Source organism: Dipodomys spectabilis, unplaced genomic scaffold (assembly GCF_019054845.1).
Source record: "Dipodomys spectabilis isolate Male_0828 unplaced genomic scaffold, ASM1905484v1 ptg000095l, whole genome shotgun sequence".
In the NCBI taxonomy this organism is placed as follows: Eukaryota; Metazoa; Chordata; class Mammalia; order Rodentia; family Heteromyidae; genus Dipodomys; species Dipodomys spectabilis.
In genome coordinates, this window is record NW_024870772.1 from 28,527,613 (window position 1) to 28,541,789 (window position 14,177).

Consider the following 14,177-nt stretch of genomic DNA (forward strand, 5'->3'; position numbering starts at 1 on the left):
TGGAGAGGCGCCTCCCAGAGCAGAGCAGGGCAGGCCTGTGGAGAGGGGGAGAAAGGGAAGAAAAGGAAAAGCCTTTCCCTTTGGAAGTTTGGAGCTTTGGAGGTCTGAGGTTTGGAGGTTTGCAGACTGACTAATTTGGAGGTTTGCAGACTAACTAATAAAGGTGAGGGGGGTCAGAGCTGCCTGTTGGAGGCTTGGAGGTTTGGTGGTTGAGGCTGCTCTTGGTTATGGGTATTTAGCCCAGGACAAGGTAGTCTCAGGACCCCTTTCTGGTGTAAATAGAGTAAATAAACTTTTTTTGTCCACTTTTGACTATGTCTCGGTGGATTGATTGTCTTGCTCTCTGGAGATCATAAGTCTAGCACTTTACCACTTTGAGCCACAGTGCTAATTCTGGTTTTCTGGTGGTTACTTGGAGATAAGAGTACCATGGAGTTTCCTGTTCAGGCTGGCTTTGAACTCGATCCTGAGATCTTAGCCTCCTGTGTAGCTAGGATTATAGGAGTGAGCCACCAGCACCCTGCATCATGATTATTGACATGACCTGGCCATATATGTAAGCCAAATATTGAAGATATTGTAATGTTAGGAAACATAATGTAACATAAGATCTCTACTCTCTACTGATACCTTTGCCAGTCTTCTCTCATCATTGGTAAATGTATATGTATAAGTGCTCATACTCTTAATGCTTATAATTCATATAGCTTAAACACAAGCCTTGGTCTCCATGGGAACATTTGAATTCATCTCACAAAAGCATTCTAATGCCTTCATGGTAAGCAGGGTTGAAAGTTCTTCGTTAACATTAAAACTTCTTGTGACTCCCAGACATTGGTTCTAGATGTGGACTATCCATGAAAATCCTTTTTACCTAGGTCCTCAGGAAGCTGAGCTCTGAGGATCTCAATTTGAAGCCAACTGCAGTAAGGAGAGGCCATGAGACTCTGATGGCTCATACCTATAGTTCTAATGATTCAGGAGGTTGAGATTTGAACATCCCGGTTCAAAGTCAATCTTAACAGCCAAATGTGAGAAGCTCTTATCTCCAATTAACCACCAAAAAGCTGGAGCTGTGACTCAAGTGTAGAGTGTTAGCCTTGAACAGAAAAAAAAAATCAGAAACAGAGCCTATGCCCCAAGTTCAAGCCACAGTACTGGGGGAAAATATATCAATATCAAATTGTTAAAAAAAATACCTTTTTGGCCCAGGGTATATTCCCTGAAAAATGATCGATTATGACTCATATTGCACTGCACTGTCAGTGTGGATACTTGCATTTTCCCTTTGTTGTTTCTTCTTGTTTATACCCCCAGGTTGCCAATCATATCCCATTTCCTGTCTCAAGCACAAAACTCACCTGGTTGTTGAGTCTATGATAAGGTATTTTATTTTTAACTTTATATTACAGAAGAATAATTTAGGTGCATCTTGTCTGAGGGAGATTCTTGCTTATCCTCTGAAACCTTCACTTCTGTGACCTCATTGTGAGTGGTCCTCATCTCTTGTCATTTGCATCTGGTGGTGTATATTTCACAGACTCACTTGCAAGACTAAATGGGTTAATATACATAAAGCACTTTAGTCAAGGTTGGCTGAGTGCCTTATGGATTTCAATATCATCATTGTTTGCATTTTAGATTGTGTGTTTGAGAACTACTCTCCCACCTTCTTGGTACATACCACTTGCATTAAAAATAGACTTTGCATTATATTACTAGAGATTAAGAGGTAACAATGGGTGCGGTGGTGCACACCTGTAATAACAGATATGAGAGGTGGAGCAGAAGAATCATGAGTTAGAGGCAAAGGTATGAGACATTATCTCACAAACAAAAGCAAAAGGATTGGGGGGGTGTGAAGCCCTGGGTTCAGTCTCCAGTATACAAAAAATTAAAAATAAGAAAAAATAAAAGATAATATGTTAGTTGGCTAGTAGGAGAATTGTATCAAGGAGCAAACTAGAATCACCATCATCATCATCATCATCGTTGTCATCATTATTGCCAGTATTGGGGCTTCCACTCAGGACCATTTGCTCTTGCTCTGTCCTAGTTTGTCATCACAGCTGGCCTTTACCACTTGAGCCACACCTCAACTATCTCCTTTTTGCTGGTTAATTGGAGATAAGAGTCTCTTTCAGTTTGTCTGCCTGGGCTGGCATTGAACAGTGATCCTCAGATCTCAACCTCCTGAATAGCTAGGATTATAGGGGTGAGATACAACACCTTGCTAACATTTTATTTTGGCAGTAATCTGAGTCTGAAGATTATTTCTAGTATTTGCCTGAGGTTATCAGGGATAGCTTTAAATTATTAAGCATATAATAAAAATTGCATGGAAAATTGTCATTTGTTTTGTTTTGAGTTGCAAGGAGAGCTAGGTGCTGGTGGTTTATGCCTGTAATCTTAGCTACTTAGGAGACTGAGATCTTAAGATCTCAGTTCAAAACCAACCTGGACAAAAAGTCGGCGAGACTTTTATCTCCAATTGAACAGAAAAAAAAGCCAAAAGTTGGCCCAAGTGGTAGAGTGCTAGCTCTAGGTCAGAGACAACACCCAGGCCCCAAGTTCAAGCCACAGGACCAGTGTGCACATATGCGTGCACACGAGTGAGCATGTGCACACAAACACACAAATTGCAAGGAGAGGGAGAATAACATAGGGCTGGGGTAGAGCTTTTATATAGCATGTGAGAGGCCATGATTGCTATCCCCAGCACTGCAAAAACAAATGAATGGGGATATAAAACATGATATATATCTTGGGTCAACTGGTATTGTTATTATCTCTGGAGATTTTTTTTTTGTCCCATGACCCCACTCTTTGATGGCAGAGATGACTGTTTCAAGTGCCCCAGCATCTCTCAGACTTTCCAAAGGTGGTGGAACTTAGCATTGTACATCCTGTCTATTTCTGTGTCTTGGACCTTTCCCTTCTGGATAATGAAGTCTGCCTCTATTTACATCCTCCCAGGCACAGGGCACAGTTCCGGACAATTTAAAGAGTAAACCTTTTGCAGAAAGACTTTGATTGTACAGGCAAAGGTTAGAAATGTAAAGAAAATAGGAATTTGGCTTAGCTTATTCTATGACTTTCTTAATTGCTCATTGAACACAGTAGAGAGTCTCTCCATGGTGTTGTGTAGTAACTTAAGGTCAGAAATTGATGTGTTGTGTGTTTTTTGATGTTAGGCTTTTATGTACAAACTACTGATCAGGGATGCTTAGTCTAATGCTTTTAATGCCATTTCTTCACCCTGAACTGATTGATATCTGCTCTCGGATGCAGGTTCATTGGGGATTTAATGCAGCAGTTGGCAACCTGAAGCCATTTATATCAGTTGAGGTTTAAAATCTGTTCATTCAACAAATTTATTTTTAGTATCTAGTGTGTACCTGGCACTGATGGATATTGGCAGTTAGAGGTGGAGAACTAGGCCTGGCTGAATCTGGATGCTTCTGACCTTCTTGTTGTCCTTTAGATTTGAGGTCTGGTTGATGGAGGAGGATGATATAGACAGCATTCATGTTGGATCCTCCATTTTCAGGGCTAAGCTCCTAATGCCCTTTTCAGCCATTCTGCTCTTTGGCCCATGTCCATCAGACTCTTTAAAGTAGAGGTAGTTACAGGAGAGAAAGATTCAGAGCAGCCTTCAGTGTGTTTTGCCTGAACCACATGGGTTGCACTATATCTCACAGAGATGCCTGTTACCAGGTTCATGCCTATAATCCTAGCTACTCAAGAGGCTGAAATCTAAGGATCAATGTACAAAGATAGCCCTGACAGGAAAGTCCATGAAACTCTTATCTTTAATAAACTTCTCCAAAGCCAGAAGTGGTTCAAGTGGTAGAGGGCCAGCCATGAGTGAAAAGGCTCTGGGACAGTACACAGGCTCTGATTTCAATCCTCAGGACTGGCAAGTTCACACACACACACACATACACCCATACACACCCAAATACAAAGATACAATTTGCCTAAGTTTTCAGAGCTTGTAGAAAACCAAAAGCAAGGCAGCATTCAAGAAGGGCAGTCAACCTAGGTGCAAACCAGAAGAGGTTGCAAGCCTGGTAAAAGTTTATTGATGAAACAGTCCTCACTGCAGCGGGACTCAATCTACAACAATTACTATACTGTAATTACTATTTAGCATTAAAGATTATAGATACATTTTCATGTAAAGCAAATTTACTTTTCATGTATACTTTAATTTTACTACAGTGGTTGTAATAAAGCTTTAGTTTTATGTGTGTGTGTGTGTGTGTGTGTGTGTGTGTGTGTGTGTGTGTGTTGGGGCTTAAATACAGAGCCCCATGCTTGTTAGACAAGTATTCTACTATTTGAGCTATATTTCTAGCCTAATTTAGTTGTTTAGTATTTGCTAATGATAATAAGTGACCATGTAACTTATTCTGGCATTTGCTGTAGTTATACATTTTATTTTATTTAATTTATTTTATTTTTTCTGCTTTTTATTGTGAAAATACTGTACTACATTTTATTTTAGAGTATATGCCTTCTACTTATTATAAAAATACTTTTCTGAAAACAGTGAGCCATGTTATACTCGAAGCAGCCTTGGACATGCCATGTTCACCTATGTCTTGATTGTATCTTGTGCTTGATTTAATCTCTCCTTTTGTTCATTATGGCTCTAGGGAGCAAGAGGCTTGCCAGACCCTGGTGGTTCATGCCTATAATCCTAGCTACTCAGGAAGCTGAGATCTGAGAATCACTGTTTGAAGCCAGCCTATGCAGGAAAGTCTGTGAGACTCATCTCCAATTAACCACCAAAAGGCCAGAAGCAGAGTTGTGACTCAAGAAGTACAACACCAGCTTTGATAAAAAAGACAAAAGACAGTGTTCAGGCTCTGAGTTCAAGTCCTAGTACTAGCCTACACACACACACACACACACACACACACACACAGGCTACAGTACAAATAATGTTCTATACATGGGTACCATATTGCTAAAGCTGTGCCATCTAGGTTGTATGTGTATACTGGATGATATTCATACAAAAGCAGACTTGCTTAAAGACATAGTTAAACATCTGTGTCCCTGTTATTAATCAATAAACAAATGTGTATTGGTCCATTTGGAGTTTGTGATAGAGACAGGGCTGGGGTAGATTTGAAGACAATTTTATGGAAATATTTGTGGCAGTCTGAGCCATGAGTAGAAATGATGGTTCAATGTGTAAAGACTAGGGGCAGATCCTCAGAGATGAGCCCTATTTAAGTATAGAAAAGAAACCAGGAGAGGAGGGTACTAGAAGTGACAGATGGCCCTAGAGAAAGAAAGTGTAAATGTTAGCAGAGGTAGACAGAATTTCTTAAGATTGGCAGTTAGAGCACAGAGAAATTTCAGTTAGAGGGAGTGTTAGAAACACAAAACCCTCTGGTGTCAGAAAATGAATAAACACACAAAAGATACAGGAGATTTCATCAAGACACTTTACCTCTGCACAGACGGGTGCTCTGCCTCTCTCCCCAGAGCTAGGCAGGCACTGCTCTGTTTTTATTCGAACCCAAGGGGTAATGTTGTCCCTTCTCCTTGTTGATAAAGAGCCAGGTTCCCATCATAGTTACAATTGGTTTCTAGAGTGATGGGGTATACAAGGAAGCTAGAAACACTTTAACCATCAGTAAAAAGTTCCCACTTAAAGGGGTCTGTCTCATTACAGCTGACTGGGAACAGGGTGGCTGATGTTCATAATTGGAGGAAGTTGATGAAGTCAGTGGAAAGTTCCCACTCAAGGAGGGAAGGTCTGTTCTTTAATTCCATTGAGAAAGATTCACACCCCTGACATGACCAGCTGGTCACCAGCAATGCAGTTGAGTTAACAGTTTGAAGCCAAGAAGCAAATCATTCCAGGAAATACTAGTAGAATGGTGACTTGTTATAAAATGGAGACATTTTAGTCTGACAGAAAAGATGGCTTTTAATCATGGGAGTGTGGGACATGTGGAATGGCAGGCAGCAGAGAGTTGAAAGGTAATGGTTGATGGGTAGAGGCAGGGTAGAACTGTCCTCTTGAATGAAGTTGATAGTGAAGGGAGATGAAAAAAGTCTGGTGGTTGATTTGGAAGTGACTTGTTGTGAAAAAGAGTCCCCAGTGATGTTTATAGGCAAAAGAGAGAGGGACAGGTAAAAGATGCTGGATTCAGGGTAACAGGAAATGCTCAGGTGCAGTTTCTAGATTTGGGCATCAAGGTGAGAGACTTCTTTCTAAGACAAGATAGAAAGAATAGAGGGTAGTGAGGGCTGGCAGTCTGTATGTTGGCAGTTTGGGATATATCAAGTCCAGCTCAAAGCTCCACGAAAGGAGGAGGGAGTGGAGCTCTCAGGTGAAGGGTGGAGAGAGTCAGGGGAGACTGAGGGATTGGAATAGTCAATGTGGAACTAGGGAAAAGGAGTTGTACAAGGCCTGTGACAGAACCTGAGTGCTGGGGTGGGGGTGGGGGGACTCTGAGATTCATGCATCTAAGTTAATATTAAGGGACTAATTTAGTATTCTTTTGTTTGAATAAAATATTTTAGTTTAAAACTGATAATTAAAAGGAAATAAATACAAACAAAAAATCAGTCTGAATCTGCTGTATTGACTTAAAAATTTATTTACTTAGTATCTTTAATGTGCAAAGAGTGTTTTCGTTCAACATGTCAATTTGTGAGTACAATGATGTATTCTTCTTCTTCTTCTTTATTTTGTGTTGGTCTTGGGGAATGAACTAAGGGTCTGGGTGCTGTCCCTGAGCTTTTATGATCAAGGCCAACACTCTATCACTTGGGCTACAGCTCCATTTCTGGCTTTTGGTGGTTAATTGAAGATAAAAAGCCCAGGCTGGTTTTGAACCACAGTCCTCATATTTCAGCCTCCTGAGTAGCTAAGATTACAGATGTGAACCACTAGTGCTTGGCTTACATTGACTTTTGTGTGTACTAGATGTAATAATCTTCACTGGGGTGGGGGGGGATAAGGATGACTTTGACCTTTTCTGTCTCTGCAGAGGACTCTGATGCCAATATCAAAACATTCATAAATATTTTACTAGGTTCCTTGGGAAAACTGTACTGCAAAGGAAATGAAAGCATGTCTGACAGGGATGGATTTAAGGATTACATGATAGGAAAGAAGACTAGAGGGAACAATGATGTGATTTTGATTTGCCTTTTTTTTTTTGGTAATGGTCCTGGGATTGAACTCAAGGCCTGGGAGCTATTTCTGAGTATTTTTTTTGCTCAAGGTTAGTACCCTACATTTAAGTCACAGCTCGGTTTATGGCTTTTTGGTGGTTAATTGGAGATAAGAGTCTCATGAACTTTCCTACCCCGGCTGGCTTTGAATCTTGATCCACAGATTTCCTCCTGAGTAGTTAGGATTACAGACATCATCCACTGACACCTGGCTTGTTTTGGTTTTGAGTGGATGGGATATCCATAGTATCCAAGATGTAGAAGATACAGAAAAGCAAGCTTTTCTATAATTCACAAGACTTTCAATGTATTTGAATGGAAACATTTGACATTATTATTATTATTATTATTATTATTATTATTACTTTGTCAGTTGTGGGGCTTGTACTCTGGGCCTGGGCGCTGTCCCTGAGCTCTTCAGCTCAAGGCTAGCACTCTACCACTTGAGCCACAGCGCCACTTCCAGCTTTTTCTGGTTATGTGGTGCTGAGGAATCGAACCCAGGCCTCATGCTTGCAAGGCAAGCACTCTACCACTGAGCCACCTTCCCAGCCCCTTAATTATTTTTAAGGACCCTTTCGTATACATTGTTTTGGGATGACGTGTTTCAAATCCTTGTTCCTTGGATCCCATTGGGCATTATGATTATATCTTCTGTCATAGCAATGTCAAAAGCTCACATAGGCCTGGTGCTGGTGGCTCATGCCTCAGATTCTAGTTACTCAAGATGCTGAGATCTGAAGATTGTAGTGTAATGCCAGCCCATACAGGAAAATCCATTAAACTTTTTTTCTCCAGTTACCCACCAAAAAGCTGGAATTGGAGCTGTGGCTCAAGTGGTAGAGCCCTAACCTTGAGTGGAAAAAGCTCAGGTACAGTGCTCAGGCCCCGAGTTCAAACCTCAGGACCAGCATATACACACAAAAAGCTCACACAGACACTCCCCTCCCCTCACTCTCCTAAATCGTTAGCTCATTTCCCCTAACCTTCTCTTTCAGGTCCTTGGAAATTCTTCTGACACTCATTTATTCATTTACATTACATTTATTTATTTTTTTCTCTTCTGAACTTCCAAAGGTTATACAAGGGAGTTCCAAATTACCATGGTCCATCTAAGTGTCCAGTGCTTCCTGTTTATAGTTACTCCTTCTATGATTCTTCTCTATCCTGCCTATTCCCTTCTCCATGCACATTTTTCACTTCCAGGAAAAGAAAGTGAGAGAGAAAAAGGGGAACTGTTTGGTAGATAAGGATAAAGAAGCCATGGACCTACTATGTGGCCTTTCATAACCTTTCTTATTCCCACAGTGCCTTGGGCTCCTGCTCAAATACTTCTTTCCATAAAACCCTGGGTGTCTGCTTAACCAATAAAAAGAGCCAGGGGGTGTGGCTTGCCATGAAGCAAAAAACAAAAAGCCCCGGGGAGGAGATATAGGGGAGCATCTTAGTATAAATCCACCCTCTAGAGGACTCCATTGGACTCCTCTTTAGACCTCTTTCCAGATGGAGTTTCTTGCATGGCTTTCCTTTCACTTTCAAATAACCTTACTCTGTTTACCTTAAACACCTTCCTGCCTTTTAATTCTTTAATGGTTAGAAGAAAGGAATCTGCTCCTAGATGGCATCAAAAGATCTGACACTCAGGTTGAGTTACTATATTATGTGAGGGAAAGGCTACCTATGGCTACTGTTTGCATCACTTCTGAAGTCCTTGCTCTGGTCAGTAGACCAGCTGAAGCTACTGTCTCAATCTACCGACATTTCTGTATATTCTCAGAATTTTGAATATGAGGAGATTGGTCTTTTTTCCCCTCCCCCCTCCCTCCCTCCCCCCTCTCCCTCCCTCCCCCCTCCCTCCCTCCCCCCTCTCCCTCCCTCCCTTTCTTCCCTCCTTCCTTCCTTCCTTCCTTCCTTCCTTCCTTCCTCTCTTTCTCTCTCTTCTTCCCTCTTTTTCACTCTTTTTCTTTCTCTCTCTTTCTGTTTCTCTCTTCCTTTTATTTCTCTCTCTCTCTTTCCTTTCTTTCTTGTATGTATGTGTGCTGGTCCTGGGCCTGTGTGTTGTCCCTAAGAATTTTTCCTCAAGGCTATTACTCCGCCATTTGAGCCATAGCTCCACTTCTGGCTTTTTGGTGGTTAATTGGAGACAGGAGTCTCACAGATTTTTTGCTAGGGTTGGCTTTGAACTGTAAAAATCAGATCTCAGCCTCATATCCCTTATCTTGCCTCTTGCTCTCAAGTTTGCTGATGATAGAACTCTTATTAGGTTGGATATTCAGGATTTCTTTTTAAGGGAAGTGCGCAACAACTCTTTCTTTCCTCATTATTACTAATAGATATTAGTATCTATCCCCTTCATGTCTCTCTCAATCTCTCTGACTCAATCTCCCTCTCTCTCTGCATATTAACATATACTTTTTCGTCTAATTTCCCCCCTCCCCCCAAAATAATATAAATGTCCTTAATTTATTTTCCTTATATAAGAATTGTTTCCTTCAGTTTTTGTTAAAACTGTAATGTCCAGTATCAGTCATAAAGTTGGAATTATAAAATTATGTTTGTCAAATGGTGTATGTACCTTAGACACATGTCTACACATACAATTTTACATTAAATTCAGGCTTCTTAAAATACAACCTGACATAAATGCCTTCACTTCTTATTAAATTCGTTTAAAAATTACCTTAATTTAGTTGTACTTATTCTTCCTGAGGAGGCTCTGTTGTTTCTTAGGGATAGTTTGTCATAAAGATGTTTTAGATCAGCCCTATAGTCCGTCCTTCCTGAACCCAAGATGATTGTAAAGTGACTGCAGAGAGAATGGCTTTAGAGCAAAAAAGTACAAATTGGAGGCAGAGGTGCCAAAATTTCTTCTATTTTTAGGCAATTCATAGGCCCAAGTAAGTCATTGGTGCCTTTCAGCAAAAGCAGCTTTTAAGCACCTCTTACATTCTGAATGCAGGAACAGAGGCAGTGAAAGGACAAGTGGCTCCTGTAAGCAGGAACTGGGATTAGAAACAGCATTTACCTCTCCCTTACCAGGTCTTTCTCTCTCTTATTAGCCTGTGCAAACTACATCAAAAAAATGCTTGATGACTGCTTAATATAATGGACAATTGTTTGGAGATTTGCTGAGACTCCGATTTATATTTATCCTAGACAATACATTGTGATGATGTCCAGAGCTGTTTCATTCTTATTGCTGAATGTCTGTTATTATCTAGTCCAGAGAGGCTCATTTTGAGGGAGCCCACATTATTCTTTTCTCCTGATTTTAGGCCATCCATTGTATGGATGCTATAAGTGTGTGTGTGTGTGTGTGTGTGTGTGTGTGTGTGATTCCCAAACATACTCCATCCTTTCCTAACCAAAGCAAAATAAAAAAACAGTCTCACTTCATTCTGGGCGGAAGAAAGACACTTGCAGCTCATCTCTTATTTAGAAAGCCAGAAGGCCACATTTTGGACATTCTTTGTTTCAGAAAAAAAATGTATTTTTTTTTTTGTTTAGTGACAATACTCTAAAACAGAGCCCTCCTTGCTGTACCAATTGAGATAGGCACCTGTAATTCAAAGGATGGCTGGGTGCTGGACAGCAGGAGATGTTGGTGTGCAGAATGAGGAACTAATGATGGAGATAGATTATATAGGGGGACAGGGAGGAGGAAGTGTGGCCACAGTGGATGTAGAAGTGATGTAGAGCCTGGGAATCTCTCATGGTCTAAAGGAAGTGTGACTGGGGTGGATGAGGAGGTGACCTCAGGAAAAGGCAATGACCTCAGAGCCTAGGGGCTCTCCACTGCCCCCAAGTGTGCCAATTATCTGGGTTGCAGGTGCTGGGCAGGGACTTCTACAGAGGGCCATGTGTACACAAGTTGTTCATTTTCAACATAGTGACATAGAATATTTTTATTGATAATTTGTGTATACATGTAGAAACTTCACCAGAAAATTAATGAAAATTAACTGAACCCTAGCCAGAAGACAGAATGAATTTATTTTTTCCCTAAAACTGATTATGAAATTATCATGGAAGAAGTTATTTAAGCAAATAGAATTTAAAATGTGGGAGACAATTATTACAAAGGATCTGATTAAAAACATCATTTTCTGAGTATGGTGATGTAGTATTTTCAGCTTACACGAATGTATGACATATTATAATTTTTAAATTCTGTTTTATGTTCAACTTTTTTTTGGTCGAATTTTCTTATAGTAAGGCCCCCAAATTTCATGTGTATTATACACAGTTCCTTCCAGGCCCCACAAAATCTGAATATGACTCTGAGTATTTAAGTGATAGTGAATTAAAGAGATGGAAATTAACTTTTTAGAATTTCTTGGGGGAATCATTGATTATACATTATGTCTTTACTTGAAATGGTCTCCTGGTGGCTATATAAGACAAAGAAGAAGCATTCAGATTCTTCAATTTTGCTTTTTTGAGGACTTGTTACTAGTGATGGCTAAAGGACTAGAACTTACTTTGGCTATGGGAGTTGCTCTGGTGCTCCTAACACTGCAGAAAGCGTCACTGTACGGTCCTGCCAGCAGAGGGCACTGTGCTGTTGTTCAGGGTGTGCCAGGAGCTATCAGCTTGTAAGGCACCTAGAGGGGGTTAAGAGAATTTCTGTTTCTGTCAGTCAGTCAGTCGGTCGGTCAGTCTGTCTGTCTGCCTGCCTGCCTGACTGTCCATATGCTTGCCTGTCTGTCTGTATCTCTCTCACATATACACATCACTCTGTGATAAAATGGATGGATGGATGGGCGATCTGTGTAGTCATGAGTAGAGAAATACTTGTTAGAGGAGATGACCTTTTGGGCTATTGACTCGAAAGGAAAGATGTGGGTTGCTGGGAAAAACAAAGAAAGAAATTTTCTAGGACTTTGGCAGAGTTTGAGAAGGAGTTTGAGAACTTATTAAAGGTTAGTATTTTTCATAATATGATTTCCATTTAAAGAGGAATGATCTCCATTTCCCTGTGTGTGTGTGTGTGTGTGTGTGTGTGTGTGTGTGTGTGTGTGAGAGAGAGAGAGAGAGAGAGAGAGAGAGAGAGAGAGAGAGAGAAAGATTATTAGTTATAGGTCAGAGACTCTTATGCTGAAAGGTGGATTGTTCATCTCAAAGGAAGATCCCAAGGGAATTTATCAAAATTGTGTATCTAGGGTGTGATACTAATGTTAGATGTATAATGTTAGGGCAGATTAGAAGTCTCCTCTTACCCAATGTAGTCTCAGGTGTTGCTGGCCAGAGGAACTGGTTGTGGGGAGTAAAATCAGGTAACAATGGTTACTAGACCTTTTTGTGGGAGCAGAACAAATTGAGTCCTTAACCTAATTTTATCTTCTAGTAAACAGCTGTCCAAAGAGAATCATGCCTATAATTAGCTAAAACAACAGCTGTTTCTAGGTAGCTATATCTGGATATGACTTACTTTTTATTTACAATATAAAACTATTCTTAAGATGACACATGTAGGTGGTTAAAAGTTCAAATAGTTGGAAGAGCTTAGCATGAGAATCAGGGATCTCCAGTCTTTTCTCTCCCATCTTGGTCTTCTTCTACCCAAGGCAGCTACTTTGAATGTTTTTTTTTTTCCCATATCTTCTGATGTGTTCCACCATATTTCAAAAATTTTTGAGTGGTCCACTTTGGTTTTATTTTGTCTTCCCAGAACTAGTTTCTGTTATGGCTTATAACAGTACATAATAACTCTGATATATGGTGTGTCCTGAGCTTCTCTGTTTTAATGCATCTAATTTGTAGTGCATTTGGAATCCCCTAGATATCTTGCTAGAATATATTTTAGTTAACAATAAGCATGGTGGCTCACACCTGTAATCTAGCTACTAAGGATACTGAGATCTGAGTATCCCAGTCAGGCAGGAAAGTCCGTGAGATTCTTTTCTCTAATTAACCAGCAAAAATCTGGAAGTGGAACTGTGGCTCAAGTGGTGGTATACCAGCCTTGCATGAAAAAACCACAGTGAGAGCATGAGGCCCTGAGGCCCTGAGCTCAAGCCCCAGTCCTGGGTGCGTGTGGACACATACACAGAAAAAGAACAGACTGCTTTTCTGTCCGACATCTTGATGAAGCCACAGCGGTCTCTCCCGCTCTCCAGGCCTTGCGATGCCGCCCATGGATGACAAGAAGAAGAAAGATGCCGGGAAGTCAGCCAAGAAAGACTAGGACCCAATAAACAAGTCTGGGGGCAAGGCCAAGAAGAAGTGGTCCAAAGGCAAAGTTCGGGATAAACTCAACAACCTCATCCTGTTTGACAAAGCCACTTACGACAAACTCTGTAAGGAAGTTCTGAACTAGAAACTCATAACCTCTGCAGTGGTTTCTGAGAGGCTGAAGATTCGTGGCTCCCTGGCCAGGGCAGCCCTTCAGGAGCTGCTTAGTAAAGGACTTATCAAGTTAGTCTCAAAGCACAGATCTCAAGTAATTTATACTAGAAATACTAAAGGTGGAGATGCCCCGGCTGCTGTTGAAGATGCATGAACAGATACAATCAGCTGTACGTTTGGAAAAATAAAACTTTATTACACCAATGAAAAAAAAAGAAAAAGAACAGACTCTAAGTAATGCTTTTGGAGAGTAAGCTAGCAATCATATAGGCTAGTGTATTTTACCCACTGGGTTCTCAGTTTTTGTCTTTGGTTTATTTAGTTATTTATTGACTGCTGTGTGCTATGTGCGAGGATCATATGCATTCTTTATATTCCCATAATCTGATCTATGGATAGAGAAATACAAATAGTTATCCTTCATTATCCATGGCAGATTTGTTCCAGGACCTCTTGGATACTCATATTTAGAAAGCTGAGTTCCCTTATATGAAAATAGTATAGGGCTGGGAAGGTGGATCAGTAGTAGAGCGCTTGCATTGCATGCCTGAGGCCCTGGGTTCGATTCCTCAGCACCACATAAGCAAAAAGAAAAAAGCCAGAAGTGGCGCTGTGGCTCATGT

General features: G+C 40.7%; 1 protein-coding gene and 1 pseudogene across 1 annotated transcript in view; both read left to right on the plus strand.

Annotated features, from left to right (window-relative positions):
* The window catches only part of LOC122112870 (phospholipid-transporting ATPase IB), a 421,079-nt gene that overhangs the window by 15,778 nt on the left and 391,124 nt on the right, over positions 1 to 14,177 (plus strand). The gene's annotated exons all lie outside the window — the stretch shown is intronic.
* LOC122112873 lies at positions 13,279 to 13,763 on the plus strand (annotated as a pseudogene).